Raw genomic sequence first — 21,340 nt, 5'->3', positions numbered from 1 at the left:
CCCCTATATGCATGGGAGCTGCAGCAGACATCAGCATTTACCACCAATGGAGCTCCAGAGAAATACCACACCATAAAAGGAGCAGCCATATTGGGGTTTGCACCATCTCAAGTAGGTCTTGCTTTCTGATTTCTATTTATGGGGATCAGTAAGCAGAGGAAATACTACTGTGATATCCCAAGCTGCCCTCACACCACCTGCTGTAGTCTCCCAGCATGCACTATGGAGCCATTACCTTCACAGAATACCATAGCACAGGGAGGCATGAGAATCAGAAGCGTGTTGTTCTCCTCAGAAGTCACCTCTAAAATATCAAAGTTCTATTTGATGTTTAAAAACTGATTTCCTAATTTTGGGCTAAAAAAAATAGGGATCGTCTTATACACGGTATATAGTATTAATGTAGCGCATTATGGTCTATTATATCTGTTTTTGGGTCATATGCATTTTTTTTTTTTAGTATGTTTATGGGATTGTGTGGTTTGCAGGTTGGTTTTTTTTGCTCTTTCTATTTGGGAGGGAGAGAGTATACATTTTTTTTTTTTCAGGTGAGGTATGCTTGAATGCCAACCTTGAGTTAAAGCAAAATATTAAGCAAGTGGCATGCAATGAGAAATGTAAAAAAAAAAAATTATTGGTAGAAGCCTCTTTGGGGGCAAAAATCAGGAAATAAGGGAATTTTTTTTTTTTTTTTTACAAACCACCTAATGATTTTTGATGAGGAAAATGAGAGCTAGTTGGTGCTCTTTGGGAAAGCTGCATATGTGGGGTAAGGCGTAAATTATTGGAAATTTTCATTACCCAGACATAAATGATAGACGTTCAGCAAGGGCAATTAGGTTTTTGAACCTGTTGAATGACACGTTCATGTCACTATTGGTAGAAGCACCAACTAGAAAGGATACTTGTCTAGATATGGTTGTAACAATGTTGATCTTTTGACCAACATTCAAGTAGGGGAGCACTTTGGAAATGGTGAATCATAATATCGTGTCTCTTTAAGTAAAAGCAAATGCATGTGGGGTATACTAAAATCTAAAAAAAAAAAAAATGACAATTTAAGACAAGATAAGGGCAGCTTTACAAAATATTGATTGGCATAAACTCTTTATTGGGGGAAAAAACATCTAAATTCTGAGGATAAATGGAATATATTCAATCAAATATTAGATATATTGGTATGTAGGAAAAAAAACACGCACAGAGAGTACATCTACTTAGTTAGCAGAAGTAAGAGCAGCGAGACACTTGCCAACATGTCAAACAAATATCAGACAGAAGACTGCACACCAAATATTATTGCTAACTTAAAGCGCTGGGGCCTGATGGAAATTCTAAACCTGTGAGCTTAAGTTCTGTGGCTGGGAAATCATTTGATGGGTTATTAAGGGCTAATTTTCTGAAATTCATTGAGAAGAACATTAGCAAAAATCAGCATGGTTTTATGAAGCATAGGTCATGTCAAACTAATTTAATTGCATTCTATGAAGAAGTAAGTAGAAGTATAGATCAGGGTGTTGCAGTGGATGAGATGATCATGGATTTTGCTAAAACCTTCAATATAGTTCCACACAATAGATTAGTGTTTGAACTAAACAGTTCTACGTGTAAATTGTGGGGATATTTATGGGATAATAATTGTAAACAGAGAGAATTGCCCACGATTTCAATTCTCAGATCCCTAAGAACGTCATCGTGTTAAATGAAATGTATAACCATATATCGGTAATTAAAAATCACAAATTGTTATAAAAATAGATATTTATTTCTTAACAATTTAAATAATAATGATGAGTAACATGCATGATAATAATCAATGGAATTTTCAGTATAACATGAATATGTAATACAATATGGTAATTTAAAACAACATTTCCTAATGACTAAGAGGTAGTTTAAGTCTAAAGCATTAGGTGTCAAGATTGATTTACGATGGGCTTCACAGAAGGAATGTGATGTTTCACACACAGAGCTACAGTGTAGGGCAATAGAACTTAGCTAGCAGTTAGAAATAACCCTTTCAATGCTGGCTAGACCTCTTCTAGGGATTTAAGATCTACTCCTATGTAATATTAATAAATAACATTTAACCAGTCATCAACCATTTCAACATTTCCTTGCATCCAATGAGAAAATCTACTATGTTCTATAAGCTGATATTTTAATTAATTTGTCTAAACAGATATTTTATCTTATTTTAGAGCCAATCAATACAGCTGGATAAATGGTCATGATATGCTAACGTGATATTAATCACACAAATACATTAATGGCTATATTAATCCCAGCTGCAGATGGGATGCTATAACCATATATATATATTCTTTAATAATTAAGATTTCTAAATATGAAATCAAACATGATTTATCCAGTCATATATCATGCTATTAATTTTAATTAATTTTAATTAATTAATTAAATGTCTGTATATTTACCAGTTAAGTAGATATTTTCTCATCAGATATCCTCAGGTAGCGAAATGTCATAGATCTCTTTCTCTGCATGGAGTGTGAGAGTTTCTTGGTTACTCTGGTCGCCCGATTCTGGCCCAGTCCTCCATGATGAGAGTGTTTCAGGGACGGGTCTCTTCCAGGGCCGGCAGATTCAGGAGCCGTCTGTCCGGCCGATCTAATTTTAACTCCCGAGGATCGGGACAAGGCTCTTATAACCAGAGGCCACCTTATCAGGACACGAGACACCAGTCTCCCTTCTTCCCATCTCGTGGAAGACCATGGCGCTCCAGAAGCTTCAGAGGGAACCCCGGTTCCAGACGCCCTTACGGTAAGGCCACACCTAATTCATGCTTTTTCCAATATCTGTGTAGGGGGCAGACTCCGTCATTTTTTACATGCCTGGTTAGAGATCACCTCAGATGCCTGGGTTGTGAACACGGTAAAGGGGTTCCACATAAAATTGGTAGACTCCCCGGGTCGCATTCCTCCCCCTCACCCCATGGTAATGTCAAAGGCAAACCGCGCCTTAATAGACAAGGAACTATTGTCACTCCACATGAAAGGAGCGATAGAACGGGCACCACTGAACCATGCTGGGGTTATCAGCAACATTTTCCTGGTGGAAAAGAAAGGCGGCCAGATGCGCCCAGTTATAAACCTTCGGGCCCTAAACTCCATAGTGCGCTACCGACACTTCAAAATAGAGGGAATCCACCTCCTTCGGGACTTACTCCTACGTGGAGACTGGATGGCAAAGTTAGACCTCAAAGATCCCTACCTAACGGTCCCGGTGACCGAGTCATCCAGGGACCTACTGAGGTTCCTCTGGAAAGGCGGAACATGGCGATTCACATGCCTCCCGTTCGGACTCTCGTCTGCTCCGTGGTGCTTCACCAAATTGATGCGACCGGCCATGGCTTGGCTGCGCAGTCGCGGGGTAAGGCCGATAGTCTATCTGGACGATATCCTCCTCATGGCACAAGATCGGGGAGTCCTCTTAGAACACCTTCAATGGACAATGGATCTCCTACGTCGCCTGGGTTTCTTGCTCAACGGGGAGAAGTCCTGCCTATCCCCGACCCGACACATGGAGTTCCTGGGGTTCACGGTCGACTCGGAAGCGGAGTCTCTCAGTCTCCCTCCAACCAAATACGCTTAATCCGCAAGGAACTACGACGTGCCCTCACGAGACACCAGCTGTCGTTGCGACACCTGGCACGACTCATTGGACTACTGACCTCGTCCATCCAGGCGGTGTTCCCGGCTCCGCTCCACTACCGAGCTCTTCAACGCCTGAAGATAGCACACCTTCGCAAAGGGGCCTCGTATGCAGATTTGGTCCCCCTGGACTCGGAATCCCGAGACGAGATGACCTGGTGGATCCACAACCTACCCGCCTGGAATGGCAAGGCCATCTTCGACTCTCAGCCAGAGTTCACGGTGGACTCAGTTGCGAGTCTCCACGGCTGGGGCGCACACTGCAACGGGGTGACCACTGGGGGTCGAGGGACAGACGCAGAGTCCCGACTCCACATCAATGCCCTAGAACTATTGGTTGGTTCCTTCGCGATCAAGAGCTTTGCGAACGGCACGGCCAGTGCATGCATCAGACTGCGTATGGACAACATCTCAGCGGTCCGGTATGTCAACCACCTGGGCGGCACACGCTCAGCGATGTTGGCCCGCTTAGCGAAAGATTTCTGGACCTATTGTCTAGCCAGGAACCTGACGGTCCAGACGGAATACCTTCCTGGCCTTCACAATACCCATGCGGATTGGAGCTCACGCTATCTCGCAGACACCAGCGATTGGAAATTGGATACAGAGGTGTTCTCCACTATCTCGTCCCTTTGGGGGCCTTTCTCTATAGACCTCTTCGCTTCCAGACTCAACGCCCAACTACCCAGGTTCTACAGCTGGCACCCGGACCCGGCCGCGGAGGCAGTGGACGCGTTCCTACAGGAATGGCCCGACTCACGCCTTTACGCTTTCCCGCTATTTGCCATGCTCCCCCGAGTGCTACTCCAAGTACGGCACCAGATGGCGGATATGGTCCTGCTAACCCCATTCTGGGGTACCCAGTCGTGGTTCCCTCAACTCCTGGAACTGGCAATAGACGTTCCCGCTCTTCTGCCGCCCAACCGGGACCTTCTGCTGAACCCGATGGGCCAACAACACCCCCTCCTACTGGACGGATCATTACGGTTACTGGCATGGAGAATTTCGGGGATCCTGGGAAGTCCCAGGAGTTTCGGACACAACTCGACGCCTCTTGGCTGACGCATGGGCTCCCGGCACTAGACGCTCATATGAGACCGCTTGGAGAGCTTGGGCTGGTTGGTGCCTGGCTAGGGACCTGGATCCCGTGACGACCCCTGTTACGGCGATACTACTCGGACCTCACCTTGCAACAACTCTCTGCCAAATTGGTATGCCTGTTCTGCCTCATTTCATGTAAACGAGTCTCGGAGGTACGTGCCCTGGACCATGATGCGAGATCCTTCACCCCGGATGGGGTGACATTCAATATCTCCAGAAGGACGAAGACGGCTATACGCTCAGTCTCGTACCCGAGTTTTCCGTCTAACCCACTGTTGTGCCCAGTGACCTGTTTGAAGGAATACGAACTTCGAACGAAGGCCCATAGGTCGGACCCAATGCCTCAACTTTTCCTTGCGACCCGTCGACCATTCACCCCTGTATCCAGCACGACTCTGGCTCGTTGGGTGAAGTGGATTATGTCGCAAGCGGGGGCGGATACATCCATCTTTAGCGCCCACTCCACACATGGGGCGTCAACCACATGGCCTCTTCGGGGGCACGCCTGGAAGACCTTATGAGGATGGCGGACTGGTCCAGAGAATCCACCTTCTGGGAATTCTACTTCCGACCTCAGCCACACGTTTTCTCGTCGGTCATTGCTCAGCTTTAAACTAGCAATATGAGCCTCCGTGTCTTGACATAAAATTACATGATTTTGCTATTTCATGATGAAAAGTCATGATTTTATAAAAGACACGGAGGCGAGTATTGCCCCTCCCTATTACTTATTTATATAATTTCCCCCCCCTGTCATTTCTTGCTTCGGGCGGTAAGTATAACATTGCCTTCCATGAATGTATGACTTATATGTACATCTGACTCATGACACTTCACATACATGGGGACTCTTGACTCAGGTACGAATGGGGGTACACTAACGGGTGGCTTGGTTTCCAATGTATCGTATCTTGACATGGGCAAATAGTGTTAGTACCGATTTAACCTTTGGGCTCCTGTCATTATGTCTTCACAGGTTGATCCACTTCTAAGTGCATCGCATGAAGGACGTCTCTATGCTCAGGACTTCCACAAGTTAGCTGAAGTTCAAGAGTTGACAAAGAGATGGACTCCCTATGGTTAAAGTTTCACCATTCGTTCCCGGTTTTGCCTATATTCGAGGGCATCCGCTGTTCCTGTATCAACAAGGACTCTGGGCCGTGGCCCTTCTAGTGCTGGACTGTTTCCTGACTTCTGGTTACTGTTGGCGGGTAGCATCTCCAAAGAAAGAGGAATTGGAGGAGGAGGTGCTGTCTATTATACTGGGACTGGATATGGGAGTGTCCTATCTCTATGGTTACTGTTTTTTCTTACTGTTAATATACTTTGCTGCTATTGGTGGACAGTAAAGAAAGGGTTAAGCAATACTCGCCTCCGTGTCTTTTATAAAATCATGACTTTTCATCATGAAATAGCAAAATCATGTAATTACCACCTGTTTGGGTTTTTTTGTGCAGCTATATAACCCCTGGCTCACTTGGACCTGCTTAAAAGGAGTCCTTTTATTTATTTATTTATTTATTTTTAAAAAGAGGGAGTTTAAGAGAGGAGTAATTCTTGGGGCACTAAAAACTGTGGACACAGATTTATTTTTTTATTCATTCAGTAAATCTGCTTAACATGAAGGGGTTGAAAAGCAGGATTTTTGCTCTGAGTTAATTAGGGAACTGGTCCCTTAATTTCCACCTTTGTTGGGGTTTGTATACCTATATAAACCCACAGCTGACTCCCTGAGCTTGCTTACATGGAGTTGCTTGAAGGTACTTCCCCAGTGCCATCTCTGTGCAATACACTACAATGGAAAGGCAGCGGTAAATTGTGGAGGTTCATGTGTGGTGTAGAAAGGATTGTTTTGGGCTATTTAAGGCTGATTTTGCACTTGAATACAATGTGTATAGCTGTGATGGGTTGACCCTAAACTGAAGATGGCCTGCTATACTGGGGGACAGTATATGACATTTCCTCACCAGAAACTGCTTTTGATGATTGCAGTGATATCCACTTACTGTGTACTAGGCAGCAGGAACTCCACTGGATTTATGAACTGGACACCCTACACCGCAGGGATCGTAACACAGACTTCTCGTGTTTCTGGTGAATGTGCCTCCTCCCCAACTTTCTTGGTATTTTACCTACTTGGATTCACTCTTCTTGCTGCTTTCCAATTTCTGTGACCAGACTGCATATTTCAAATCCTACAGGTATTTTTACTTTTTCGTGTTTGTGTCCACCCTACCTATCTTACACTTTTTATTTTTTTTTATTATAATTCACTAGGGTTGCTTTTTATTCACTTGTCTGTTTACTTTTGTAGATTATGACGGATTAGTATTTGATGGGACCTGAGAAGCAAAAACTCTCCCTTTACAGCCTCTTGGATGACTGTGTACCAGGATGAAAACAAGAGTATTGTTTCTATTATATACCTTGATTTTATGGGATAGTTCAATCAAAGTATGTGTGTTAGAATCTTGAGACTGACAAACCTAAAAGATCACGTTTGGTTACACTTTTCTTCCCCCCCCCCCCCTTTTTTTTTTTTTTGTATTGGTTGTCAGGGGGCTAAGTTTTGAGATCCCCTTGGGCTAGATTTTATTTTATATATTTTTTTTTTGTCTTCTAAAGTGGTTTATTATGGTGTTTTTATTTTTTTGCATTCCAGCTCTCCCCTTCTCCCCCCCCCCCTATTATTTGATACAATGTATGTACTATCTAGTTTAGGGGATGTATAATTTATTATCCCTGTTATTAATGTATGTCCCCTTTTTGAGATACTTATCTTGGTAATAAAACTCCATTCAATTCCATAAATGTTCTTATTTTACCTGCATTCCTAACTTGCTAACTTTGGTGTTTTTGCAATTTTTCATTAGGTTTAACACACCTGCTAGCTGTAGTTTGATTGTTCAATTATGCCTCCTAGTTAAGGGGGGGAGTGGAAATGTTTGACCTGTAGGAAAGCTCTCTAGATTTATTAACTTTTTTTTTTTATATATATATATATATAACTGCACTCTTTCTGATATGCAAACACCTGGTCACCATGCTGATGGCTGATACAGCATCACACATGATAAAACTGAACACTTCAACAATTATTAATTACGCCAGGGTGGGCTTATCGCTATTACACATCTCCACACACATGTAAATGGCATTTTAAGTGAAGTATCACTCACCCTAGAAGATCCACAAGGCTGAAATTTTGGGTGGGTTGGTTTCCTAACTAAAGTCCTATTGTTTTGAGGTAGCCCTAACTTGTACAGATGACTTGCATATTTTTATTTTTGTATTGTAATTGCAATATTTTTCCATGCATAAGACTTTTTTTTTTTTTTCTAAAACTTTTTTTAGTCTAAAATTGTGGGTCATATTATACACTGAATGTCAATGCAGGGGTTAAAAACACAAAACACTTGGGCCCTGCGCACAAGTTAAAGTGAATGCTGCGGAAAGGAGGAAGTGGCCCCTATATGCATGGGAGCTGCAGCAGACATCAGCATTTACCACCAATGGAGCTCCAGAGAAATACCACACCATAAAAGGAGCAGCCATATTGGGGTTTGCACCATCTCAAGTAGGTCTTGCTTTCTGATTTCTATTTATGGGGATCAGTAAGCAGAGGAAATACTACTGTGATATCCCAAGCTGCCCTCACACCACCTGCTGTAGTCTCCCAGCATGCACTATGGAGCCATTACCTTCACAGAATACCATAGCACAGGGAGGCATGAGAATCAGAAGCGTGTTGTTCTCCTCAGAAGTCACCTCTAAAATATCAAAGTTCTATTTGATGTTTAAAAACTGATTTCCTAATTTTGGGCTAAAAAAAATAGGGATCGTCTTATACACGGTATATAGTATTAATGTAGCGCATTATGGTCTATTATATCTGTTTTTGGGTCATATGCATTTTTTTTTTTTAGTATGTTTATGGGATTGTGTGGTTTGCAGGTTGGTTTTTTTTGCTCTTTCTATTTGGGAGGGAGAGAGTATACATTTTTTTTTTTTTCAGGTGAGGTATGCTTGAATGCCAACCTTGAGTTAAAGCAAAATATTAAGCAAGTGGCATGCAATGAGAAATGTAAAAAAAAAAAATTATTGGTAGAAGCCTCTTTGGGGGCAAAAATCAGGAAATAAGGGAATTTTTTTTTTTTTTTTTACAAACCACCTAATGATTTTTGATGAGGAAAATGAGAGCTAGTTGGTGCTCTTTGGGAAAGCTGCATATGTGGGGTAAGGCGTAAATTATTGGAAATTTTCATTACCCAGACATAAATGATAGACGTTCAGCAAGGGCAATTAGGTTTTTGAACCTGTTGAATGACACGTTCATGTCACTATTGGTAGAAGCACCAACTAGAAAGGATACTTGTCTAGATATGGTTGTAACAATGTTGATCTTTTGACCAACATTCAAGTAGGGGAGCACTTTGGAAATGGTGAATCATAATATCGTGTCTCTTTAAGTAAAAGCAAATGCATGTGGGGTATACTAAAATCTAAAAAAAAAAAAAATGACAATTTAAGACAAGATAAGGGCAGCTTTACAAAATATTGATTGGCATAAACTCTTTATTGGGGGAAAAAACATCTAAATTCTGAGGATAAATGGAATATATTCAATCAAATATTAGATATATTGGTATGTAGGAAAAAAAACACGCACAGAGAGTACATCTACTTAGTTAGCAGAAGTAAGAGCAGCGAGACACTTGCCAACATGTCAAACAAATATCAGACAGAAGACTGCACACCAAATATTATTGCTAACTTAAAGCGCTGGGGCCTGATGGAAATTCTAAACCTGTGAGCTTAAGTTCTGTGGCTGGGAAATCATTTGATGGGTTATTAAGGGCTAATTTTCTGAAATTCATTGAGAAGAACATTAGCAAAAATCAGCATGGTTTTATGAAGCATAGGTCATGTCAAACTAATTTAATTGCATTCTATGAAGAAGTAAGTAGAAGTATAGATCAGGGTGTTGCAGTGGATGAGATGATCATGGATTTTGCTAAAACCTTCAATATAGTTCCACACAATAGATTAGTGTTTGAACTAAACAGTTCTACGTGTAAATTGTGGGGATATTTATGGGATAATAATTGTAAACAGAGAGAATTGCCCACGATTTCAATTCTCAGATCCCTAAGAACGTCATCGTGTTAAATGAAATGTATAACCATATATCGGTAATTAAAAATCACAAATTGTTATAAAAATAGATATTTATTTCTTAACAATTTAAATAATAATGATGAGTAACATGCATGATAATAATCAATGGAATTTTCAGTATAACATGAATATGTAATACAATATGGTAATTTAAAACAACATTTCCTAATGACTAAGAGGTAGTTTAAGTCTAAAGCATTAGGTGTCAAGATTGATTTACGATGGGCTTCACAGAAGGAATGTGATGTTTCACACACAGAGCTACAGTGTAGGGCAATAGAACTTAGCTAGCAGTTAGAAATAACCCTTTCAATGCTGGCTAGACCTCTTCTAGGGATTTAAGATCTACTCCTATGTAATATTAATAAATAACATTTAACCAGTCATCAACCATTTCAACATTTCCTTGCATCCAATGAGAAAATCTACTATGTTCTATAAGCTGATATTTTAATTAATTTGTCTAAACAGATATTTTATCTTATTTTAGAGCCAATCAATACAGCTGGATAAATGGTCATGATATGCTAACGTGATATTAATCACACAAATACATTAATGGCTATATTAATCCCAGCTGCAGATGGGATGCTATAACCATATATATATATTCTTTAATAATTAAGATTTCTAAATATGAAATCAAACATGATTTATCCAGTCATATATCATGCTATTAATTTTAATTAATTTTAATTAATTAATTAAATGTCTGTATATTTACCAGTTAAGTAGATATTTTCTCATCAGATATCCTCAGGTAGCGAAATGTCATAGATCTCTTTCTCTGCATGGAGTGTGAGAGTTTCTTGGTTACTCTGGTCGCCCGATTCTGCCTGGATCTCTCTGAATCCCCAGAGTGTCGTAATGTCTCTCTCTTCAATCTTTGAATCTCCGAATTTCTTTCTTCCCTTGTCTTAACTTTTTAAAGGGAAAAATTCCTTAGGTGATAGCCAATCACAAATGTGGGGTGTGGTTCCCTTCTAGGTAACCAATTTAATATTCAGACTCTAGATGGCAGTATTGTTCCACTAGACATACCTATCCAGGAGAGAGTTAACTTTTCCTGGTGGCTATTTTTGACGTCATTTACGTTATCTTTATGATGGTTATAACTTATTTTATCTGTCAGATCAAGAGAATTTCTTCAGACTATGCGTCTGCAAATTCTGCTATAATTCCTAAAATTGATAGTTTGTGAACTAAGTTTCACCTTAAACTATAATGGGACGTTGTACAATATCGAAAGTAAAATTTAATTATTTAATCTCCTCTGTCACCTAAGTCTGGGAATAGAATTTATACAGTCTGTCCATCCCCCGTTCTCAATGTCTTATCTCTTTGTTGTTTATATACACATTCCATTCAGCTTGGCTAAGCGGTCAGCAATAGAGAAAGGAAAGAAATGTTGTGTCTTTGTTAACTTGAGAATAACAAAATGGAGTCTGGTCTGTTTAGCAATGACTTCAGAATATACACTTTGTACTTCTATCATAGCACAAATGTCTGCCGATATAAATACCCTGACAAAATTCTTGCTACTGGGCAAAACACTGGCTTAAAGATAGAGTACAGAGAAATGTGATTAATGGTAAATTGTCATACTGGACAAAAAGGGTAAGTGTTGTCCATCAGGCTTGTTCTCTGGTACCACGTCTATTTAACATATTTATAAATTATCTTGAAATAGGCATTGACAGTAATGTTTCGGGTTGTGCAGATGAGAAAACTCTGTAAAATAATGAGAGGATATTACTGTCCTGCAGAGGGATTTAGAGAGATTGGTGGACTGGGCAGTCAAATGGCAGATGTGATTAATTGAAATAAATGCAAAGTTATGTGCTCTGGATGAACGAATGCACAAACAATTTACACATTAAATGGTAGTGAAGCAGGGATAACACATGAGAAAGATTTGGGAATTGTTATAGACAACAGACTATGCAACAATGTCAATCAGCAGTAGCTGAGGCTAGTAAGGTAATTGTCAGGTATAAAAAGTGCCTTTAATTGTTAGGACACAAATATAAGTTTGCATCTTTTTAAATCCGTGGTAATACCACACCTTCAATATGCTGTGCAATTCTGGGCACCTGTTCTAAAGAAGGATATAATGGCACTAGAGGAAGTGTAGAGGCAGGCTATAAAATTAATAAAAGGAATGGAGCATTTTAGTTAAGAAATTTAAATCTCTTTAGTTTTAAAAAAACGGCACTCCTCAGAGGGGATATGATAACAACATTATACAAATATATACGGGGCCAGTACAAACCATTACCTGGAAATCGCTTAATCAACAGGGCTATAACTAGAACATAAGGTCACATTTAAACTGGAAAAGGGTATTTAGTGTAAGGCAACTAAAATAATTTTGCAGTAACAACACTAAGGATGTGGAATTCTCTGCCTGAAAAGGTGGTTTTATCAGAGTTCAAACAGATGTTTAACCTGTAATTTAGCTGTAATTTTCCTCTTATTTACTGTACCCACACATATTATATACAGTTTTTCTCACCATTAAATGGTATTTCTAAAGATACCATTATTTTCATCATATCATATAATTTACTATAAAAGAATATAAAATATGAAACAATCTAAAAATGCACACTTTTTTTAAAAAAAATTTGACCCCTAAAATCTGTTACGCATCTACAACCGCCAAAAAACACCTGTGCTAAAACAGTTTCTAAATTTTGTCCTGAGTTTAGAAATACCCAATGTTAACATGTTCTTTACTTTTTTTGGAAAGTTATAGGGCAATAAGTACAAGTAGCACTTTGCTATTTTCAAACTTTTTTTTTTTTTACACAAAATTAATGTATCTGTCAGAAATCCCTGAATAACCCTTTACATGTATATATATTTTTAAAAGAAGACCACCTAAGTTGACTCTTTTCATGCAACCATTTTACCACCAATCTATGCCAAATTTTAAAATAATTGATGATTTTTTTTGACACACATAGCAATTTAAGAATACATGTACAAAGAACTTTAAGGGTTACTGCCAAAGAACACCCCAATATGTGTTCAGCAACATCTCCTGAGTACAGTGATACCACCCATGGACAGGTTTTTTTCGGTTCTCTGGGGGTCAAAAGACCTTATTTGGAGTGTGCGCATTCCAGTTTTCCACCTTTTGGAATTTTCACAGCTGGTCATCATTCACCCATGTCCTATTTGGGACATTTTTTAAGCTGGCCAATGTAATTTACCCCCATTAAACCATGTATTTTTGAAAGGTAGACTCCCTAGAATATTTCAAATGGTGGTATTTTAACAGTTTCCATGCACTAATTCTACCACCAGTCTTTATCAAACTTTTGGGTAGTTGTTTTTTTTTTGTTATTTTTCTCTCACATTGTACTTTAGGCATGGATTGGATGCTTCAATATCGAGGCATCGTGTAATACCTGTAGAGCGGCTGGAAGCGCTCACGATCGCTTCAAGTGCCCATTTTGGCCACGGACATAAAGGGTACATCAGCGGTTCTTAACGACCGTTTTTTGTCTCCTGTACCTTGTACGTCCGCAGTCACTAACGGTTTAAACAGCACTTGAATAAATACCTGCAAAAACATGTTCAGGGATATCATTTTTAATATGTGGGATAACAGCTTCTTGATCTAAGGAGGGACCTGACTACCATTCTGGTGTCAAGAAGGATTTTTTTTTTCCCCTAGTTTGGTGCAGGGCTGGACTGGCACACAGGCCCACCGGGATACCGTGAAATTTCACGGTGGGCCACAGCACGTGGGGCCTGACAGACAGCTGGTGTGCTGGCGGCCGGAGGGAGACCTGTGCTGTCTCTGCTCTGCTCCCCCACCCCAGCGAGCTACTTAATGAGACCGGCCCCGTTTTCATTAAGCTGCACACAGGGGAGCAGAGCAGAGACAGCACAACTCCCTATTCGTGCCACCAGCTGCACGACCTCCCAGCATGCCGCTTGCCTGCACAATCCCCTGGCCGGTTGCCCGCTGGACCCCACAGGTAGCAATAATGTGTGCGTCTGTCATGGTGTGTGTCTGTCATGGCATATGTAGGTGTATTTAGGTTACCAGACCCCTTCCATTGGCAAGGGAATAGCGTTTTTATTCACTTTTTTTTTTCACGTTGTGTTGGTCTCCCCTTGACTGGCCCTGCCTCTATGGCTGAGATCATCAAGCTTGGTGATCTCAGCCAATCCAATGTTTTGCCATAGGATTGGCTGCAAAACGCTACACCAATCAGCATCTCCTCATAGAGATGCATTGAATCAATGTATCTCTATGGAGAACATGGAGGCGCTGAACGTATGTGCTGCACACTGTGTAGCACTGACACAGGAACACAGGAAGCACCTCAACTGACCGTCTGAGTGACTGTCACTAGAAGTGTCACTAGGAGGCAATGTAAACACTGCCTTTTCTCTGAAAAGTCAGTGTTTACATTGAAAAGCCTGCAGGGACAGGCTATAGACACCAGAACCACTACATTAAGGTAGGTGTGTGTGTGTGTGTGCCTGCTAGTGAGTGAGCTTGTGTGTGTACATGTGTCATTGGTTATAGCTCTACAAATCGGTGTATACCGCTCGTGAATTCTGTTGGATTGTTTTGGCACAGTTTGATAAAGGCTGAGGTTCTCCACTGCATATATAACCTGATCCCTCTAAAGCAAGGTTTTAGAAGCATATCATCATATCTGTTCCATTGTAGGTGTGGAATTGTGCCAATGACTCTTTCGCAGAAAAGAAGTAAAAGGTGGCCGCAGACAGGGCCGGTTCAAGGATTTTTGGCTACACAGGCGAAAATGAATTTTGGAAACGGGCAGTATGGTGGGAAACAGGGGCAGTAGAGGGGGACACAGGGGCAGTATGGTGTGGGCACAGGCTGTACCGAGGGACACTGAGGCAATAAAGTGGTGTCACAGGGACATTATGGTAGGGGGTAAATGGTAAGTAGAGGGGTGGACGGGGCTGTTGAGGCGGGTAGGGGAAGTAGAAGGGGGAGACAGGGGCAGTAGAGGCGTGTAAAAGGGGGGCAGAGGCAGGGGGCAGGGTCTGTAGAGGGAAATAGAGGTGGCACAGGGGATAAAGAGGGGGGCACAAAAGCAATAGGGGGGGTATGGGCAGTATAGTGGGGACATGGGCTGTAGAGGGGGGCATGGGCTGTATAGGGGGCGCATGGGCAGTATGGTGGGGCAGAGGCTTTAGAGGGAAAGAGGGGCTGTAGACAGGGCAGGGGCTGTAGAGGGAAATAGAGGAGCTGTAGAGGGGCAGTATGGTGGGCAGGGGTTATGGAGGGAAATAGAGGTGCGGTAGAGTGGCACATGGGGCAGTAGAGGAGGACAGGGTCCGTATGGTGGGGGCAGGGGCTATAGAGGTGCTGGAGAGGGGCACATGGGGCAGTAGAGTGGGGACAGAGGCTATAGAGGGGCTGTTAAGGGGCAGGGGTAGTATGGTGGGGAAGGGCTATAGAGGAGCTGTTAAGGGGCAGGGGTAGTATGGTGGGGCAGTTTGGTGGGGCAGGGGCTGTAGAGGGGGAAGGGGTAGTATGGTGGGGCAGGGGCGTAGAGGGGGCAAGGGCAGTATGGTGGGGCAGGGGCTATAGAGGGGCTGTAAAGGGGGCAGTATGGTGGGGGCAGGGGCTATAGAGGGAAATATAAGTGCTGTAGAGGGACACTATGGTGGGCAGGGGCTATAGAGGGGCTGTAAAGGGGGCAGGGGTAGTATGGTGGGGGCAGGGGCTATAGAGGTGGCAGGGGTAGTATGGTGGGGGCAGGGGCTATAGAGGTGGCAGGGGGAGTATGGTGGGGCAGGGGGAGTATGGTGGGGGCAGGGGGAGTATGGTGGGGGCAGGGGCTGTAGAAAGGAGCTGCAAAAAAACGTTTTGATTTAAAAAAAATAAAAATAAAAATGCTAAAAGTTCTTCCCCCACCCCTTCCCCTCCCAGAAGCTTACCTTGGGCCAGGGAGGGGAGAGCCTTACCCCTGGTGGTCGGCTAGGACAGGCTACACTGGAGGCTGGCGCTGCAATCAGGACCGCTGGGGAGTCTGGGAGCACTAGAAGTCCCGCCCCCTTCTGACATCATCAGAGGAGGACGGCTGACTTCACTGCCCTGCTCCTGTGTGCTGGCTGCAGGGAGAGAGGTGAGTTTAAAAATCCGATTCTCCAGCCAGAGGCAGAGGATTCGGATTTTGCACCCCCCTCTTCTGGCGCCCTAAGGCGTCCGCCTGTGCCGCCTTATGGACGCGCCGGCCCTGTCTTTAGCTGACTGTTGCTCCAACGATGCTGAGCGGCAACAGCTAAAGGAAATCCTTTTGGAATTTCAAGATATTTTTGCCAAAGATTCCTACGACTGTGGGTTAACTAACCTGCACGTAGCCAGAATACAAACTGATCCAAATTTACCACCTGTATTTATCAAACAATATAGACTCCCATTAGCATCATATGATGGTCTACAAGACATCATTCAGAATTTAAAGGAAAGTGGCATTATACGTCCGGTGCACAGTTCGTATAATAATCCGATCTTGAGGATTCTGAAACCTAATGGACAATGGCGTTTATGCGCTGACTTACGACAGCTAAATAAGCATGTCTATATGTCTGGTTGGCCTGTGCCATACATAGACCAATGTCTGGTACAAATGCAGGGATCCAAAATATTCACTGCCTTTGACTGTGCGCAGGGATATTGGACTGTACCAGTCCATGATAAAGACCAATACAAATTGGCCTTCCCATTTGGAAAGCAGCAGTATACCTGGACCCGTATGCCCTTCGGTTACATAAACTCTGGTCATGAATTCGCTGTGTTCATGCATAAAGCTATGCCTGACGCACTTGAGAGAGGAACGTTATCATATGTCGACGATGTCTTGCTGAAAAGCACTTCCTTTGATAAGCATATCATAGAGATTAGACATGTTCTCACTCAGTTAAGAGAGGCAGGGATTAAACTGTCTTTACAAAAGGCGCAATGGTGTCGCACCCATGTCAATTTCCTCGGACATGAGGTAACTTCTGAAGGATTAAATCCACAGAGGAAGAAGGTTGAAGCCGTACTAAAGGATAAAACACCTTCAAACATCAGGGAATTAAGATCGTTCCTTGGTATGACTAACTACTCCAGTAAGTTTATAGATAACTATGCAGAAATAACGAAACCACTCTTACACCTGCTTAAAAAGGAAACTACCTGGAACTGGGGGGAGCCTCAGGACCAAGCGGTAAGTGAACTGAGGAGGAAGCTCACTCAGGCATCCTGTTTAGCATACCCATAGGGGGGTAAACCCTTCTATCTGGAGACAGGATATACCGATTTAAGCATAAGTGCTGTACTGTATCAGAAGCAGGACAGTTTAAACAAAGTTATTGCATATGCTAGCAAGACTTTGTCACCTGTTGAAGTTAAATTCAACATGTGTGAGACAGCGTTATTGTCAACTGTCTGGGCACTACAAAATTTTCATAGCTATATCCAAGGTGAGAAAATAATTGTAGAAACAGTTCACCAACCTCTACAGTATCTGCAGAGTGAAAGAATTAGAGACGGGAATCTCTCTAACAGTCGGATTACTGCATGGACTCTATCCTTACAGGGATGGCCGTTAGAAGTCCGTTATAAACACAATAAGAGAAGCCCAGTTGCCCAAGGTTTAGCAGAATTACATGACTGTTCTGCTCCATCTCTGGGTGATAATGACACCAGAGATGACTTCCTAGAAGAGCAATTGCTATCCCCTTATAAGGTTTATGACGAGGAATACTGTCGACCACTACCGTGGGTATACATTGATGGTTGTTCATATCATCACGCCGCTGGTGCTGAACGGAAGTTAGTTGCAGGTATCGGAATCGCCTGGATAGGTGATTATCCCAATGTATGTATTGGTCCCAAAAGCAGTCAGATAGCCGAACTCTGTGCAGTATATAAGACCATTCAAATGGCAATACAATATAGTATCACAGAATTTGTTATCATAACTGATTCCAACTATGTTCGCAACAGTTTCGTCAAATATCTGCCTAGCTGGAAACGTAACCAAATGCTGAAAAGCAATAACAAACATGTTAAACATGGGAAATTGTTTTGTAAAATCGATGAGTTAGTTAAGGAACATGGTTTAACCATATATTGGAAGAAAACCAAAGGCCATTCTAAAATAGAAGGTATTGACAAGGATGGTAATGACTTAGCCGATTCACTGGAAAAACAAGCAGCCATCAATAGTGAAACCCTAAACATTGATGATCTTATGGGTTCAATTCATGTTGAAGCCATAACTAGACGACAGGCTAGAGATAATGCCGACTTAAATGTCGTGCAATGGAGTGAAGAAGCTCCTAGTGAGGACCTGATTACCAGTCAGAAGAACGATCCCGTCATAGGCATATTCTATAAACATATAGAAGACCCTACTGCCAATCCCATCACAGGTGAGGATTGCAAAGATGTGAAGACTTACGAATCTTGATGAGATATGAAGTCCAATTTAGTATCATGGATGGGTTGCTGGTCATAACCTCTAAACATGGTATTCGACAATGGGTAGTCCCAACTGTATACCGAGGGTTAATGCTCCAACACGCACATGATGCACCTACATCTGGGCATCGTGGTGATAAGATCACATATGAGATATTGCATATTGGCCACACATGTTAAGAGATGTTAAGACATACTGTCAGGGATGCTTGATTTGTCCGCAATATCAACCCCATGGTCCAACCCATCGTGCACCACTTCAGAAGAGGGGGGTGTCATTACCCTGCTCTGATATTCAAATTGACTTTATAGGTCCTGTAACAAGATCTTCAAGAGGTAACAAATACATGTTAACCGTTACATGTATGTACACAAAGTGGATAGAGTGTTTGCCTTGTAAAGAGAACATGAGTACCGTTGCGCCACTTTGTTGATTAACCATGTCTTTTCCAGGTTCGGTCTGCCTCAAAGAATTGAGTTAGACAGAGGTAGTAATTTTACCAGCGAAGTAATGGCTAAGATGTGGAACATTCTAGGTGTTAAACGAAAGCTACATATTGCATACCGCGCTGCGTCTAGCGGGGGGGTAGAGCGATATAACCAGTCTATCGTTAATATTCTGAAGAAGTATGTTAAGGAGTCTGGTAAAGACTGGGACATTAAATTGCCCCTAGTTTTAATGGCGATTAGAGCTACACCTAGCACTGCTACCAAATTGTCACCTTTTGAATTGATGACAGGAAGAAAGATGGTTTTACCACAGCATTTACTATATCGTACTTCGGATCATAATTTGATCAATGCTGCCACTATGCATCAGTATATCGAAGATTTGCGCAAGCATTTACAGCATGCATTTGCTTTTGCCCAAAAGAATCTAGAAAAAGCAGCGACAGGGGTTAAGACCTATTACGATTTAAAAACCACGAAAAAGGAATATGAGATAACAGATCAGGTCTATCTGTATAACTTTGCACGAAATCAGGTCAAGGAAAATACATTTTTACCTTCTTGGAAAGGGCCATATGTCATCATTGACAAAATTTCCCCAGTAGCGTACAAAATAAAAATTCCTAAGGATGGTGATTTTATTGAAAAGTGGGTTCACATTAACCAGTTGCGTGCTTGTCATCCTAAATCTCAATTAAGGATTATAGGTGTGGATTCGGATGCAGAAGGGTGAATGACTAACCTGGATGAATGCTTGAGTCACGTGGTATCGTATGATGTGAAATGTTGTGATGTGCCATGATCTCTTGTACGTTCATGTCATTAACCATTTCCTTGCCATCCAATAACTACATTTTCTAAGCAGGTTACTAGCTTGTTTAACTGCTATAGGCATATTGCTGAGGAGTCAGTAATAAATGTAGTGAGGGATGAAGTTATAAAAATAGAATTAGAGAGAATACATATGTTGATGAATCATAATAATGTGTTGTCCTAGGCCAAGTGATGTCACACTGTTATAAGTTTGTATGCTTAACAAACCTTGAATCATTAGTAGATAAGTCTGAAACGAGTTCCTGATCCGTGACTGTCGAAAGATGTCCAAGAAGGATGTGGCGTGTTTCTGGATTGTACTGCTCCTGTGCCAAAAGCTACAGACCGACCGGATCGCAGAGATGGGACCATCCTCCGGCATCCTGATTCAAGAGACACCAGGGTTCATCTTGACAGAGAAGGGGATCCTTACCCGACATGTGTTCGTCAGCTTTGACCTCAAGATTTCCATCGAGAAGGCGTACAACATTTCATCAATGCAGCTTCCTGAATTACAGACTTGGTACCAGATGCACCTCCAAAGAGCACAGGACCGTGTGCGAAACATCTTGGAGCAAGCCCGGAAACCATTTGAATCCAGTTCTATTTCGATGAGCAACCGACCCAAAAGGTTCCTCACCGCTATAATTGTTGCATTAGTTTGTGCCACTGTCGGTGCAGTTGTCGCAACTGGAATGTCTGCAGCCAACTCTATTACTGTCCAAAAGCTGGATATGGAAATCTATGCGCTAAAGCAACACATTAACAATATTCATCAGGTGATAAAACAGCAAAGAACACTTCTCCAAGACGTGTTAACTATTGTGCAAGACACAGTTGTTACAACAAATTTGCATTCGGAGTTAATTGCCAAATCCACTGAGTTGCACCAAAGTCATGACTTATTTAAATGTGAACTTCTATTTCTGCATGACCCAATATTGTTCCACACACTTGCTTTTCTTGACGAAGTGCAAACTGGAATGATCGAATTGGCAGGGGGGCGCATACCTCTGTATTTTGTATCCAAGGATATTGTTCATGTGATGCTTAGCAATGTGGATGGAGAAACAATTGAGCCTATGCAATTAAATCTGGCCTTTGAGATGGGGAGCGCTATACCTCTCTTAATTGACCCGGAACGTATGGAGATTTGCTTTTTATTGGCCATACCATATGTAACTCCCAAAAACATTTTTCAAATTAAAACAATTTACAACGTCAGTACATGGAAGGAAAATATCCATGTAAAAGTCCAAACCCCAGATGTTTTGGCTTTTCAACCGTGGGTACCAAATTGGTATTCAATACCCATTTTGAATGACTGTGAAAAATTCAAAGACAATAATTTCCAATATGATGGAAAACTTTTTGTGTACGATTCTACCAACGCTTTGTGTGGGATCGAGTACCTTAAACATGGCTCTGAAACATGTCAAGTAACTATGTCAAAAAACAACAGTAATGCGTTAGTACATGCTATCTTAGTAAAAGATAAATGGTTGGTAAGCACGTGTCTTAAAAACAGTGTTTTTCGCAGAGACCAGGTGACTAATAAAGTAATTGCCTTACCAGCACCTGTCTCACTGATCAAGGTACCCCACGACTCTCGTATCACAATCGGTGACGTTACGCTATACCCAGTGTACACTGA

The sequence above is a fragment of the Pelobates fuscus genome, chromosome 8 (genome assembly GCF_036172605.1).
Source record: "Pelobates fuscus isolate aPelFus1 chromosome 8, aPelFus1.pri, whole genome shotgun sequence".
In the NCBI taxonomy this organism is placed as follows: Eukaryota; Metazoa; Chordata; class Amphibia; order Anura; family Pelobatidae; genus Pelobates; species Pelobates fuscus.
This window is presented reverse-complemented; position numbering follows the sequence as displayed.